Source organism: Aptenodytes forsteri, unplaced genomic scaffold (assembly GCF_000699145.1).
Source record: "Aptenodytes forsteri isolate BGI_AS27 unplaced genomic scaffold, ASM69914v1 Scaffold166, whole genome shotgun sequence".
Lineage (NCBI taxonomy): Eukaryota > Metazoa > Chordata > Aves > Sphenisciformes > Spheniscidae > Aptenodytes > Aptenodytes forsteri.
Window position 1 is genome coordinate 4,194,983 of NW_008796110.1, and position 714 is coordinate 4,195,696.

Genomic DNA, 714 nt, shown 5'->3' on the forward strand with positions numbered 1-714 from the left:
TTCGGTAGCGGCCTCTCAGTCACCAGCCAAGTGAACCTCAAGCCGGCGGGAGGAACGGGAGCTTGTTCTGACCCCGAACTGCCGGGTGGTGGGACAGGGGGTGAATACAGAAAGCCCCTTACCCACGGCTGTCCCTCTCCTCTCCCCGCCCCCTCGCTTCGCTGTAAGTACACTCACCCGGGGCGTTGGAGCTACCCGCCCGGAACAAGGCCGCCAAGCTTCGCTTAAATACATGGGGAGCGCATCTGCTTAGGTGCGCATATACCTACAAGCAGTGTGTGTGCTGTATACTACTTCGTGTATCTACACCGATCCTGAGTTTCCGGTATTTGTGTTGTGCGTGTATTATTTAAGCGCAGAGAAGCTATACCTAGTGTATAGGCAGGTTACTTTATATACATATCTCTCTTTCTCTCTAAATAGTGCTTCAGATTTAAAAGGCACTCCCTCTTCCTACCTCCTTTTCCTTCTCTTCCCCAGCCCCAGGCTTCGATTCATCCTTTTGCTCGCAAGCACTCGTTGGATTTGGCCCGGGTGGTTCCCGCATCCCCACGCCTTGCTCTCGCCGTCTGCTTGTCGCAAGTTCCCCGCTCATTTGTTTACTGTGTTTTCCAAAAGCTCACCGCCACCCGACCTTGTTCTTTAAAGCAGTGAGCAGACCAGTAACAGTCCCAGGAGCAGAGCAGCCATCTCCCTCCCTCCCTCCCTCCCTCC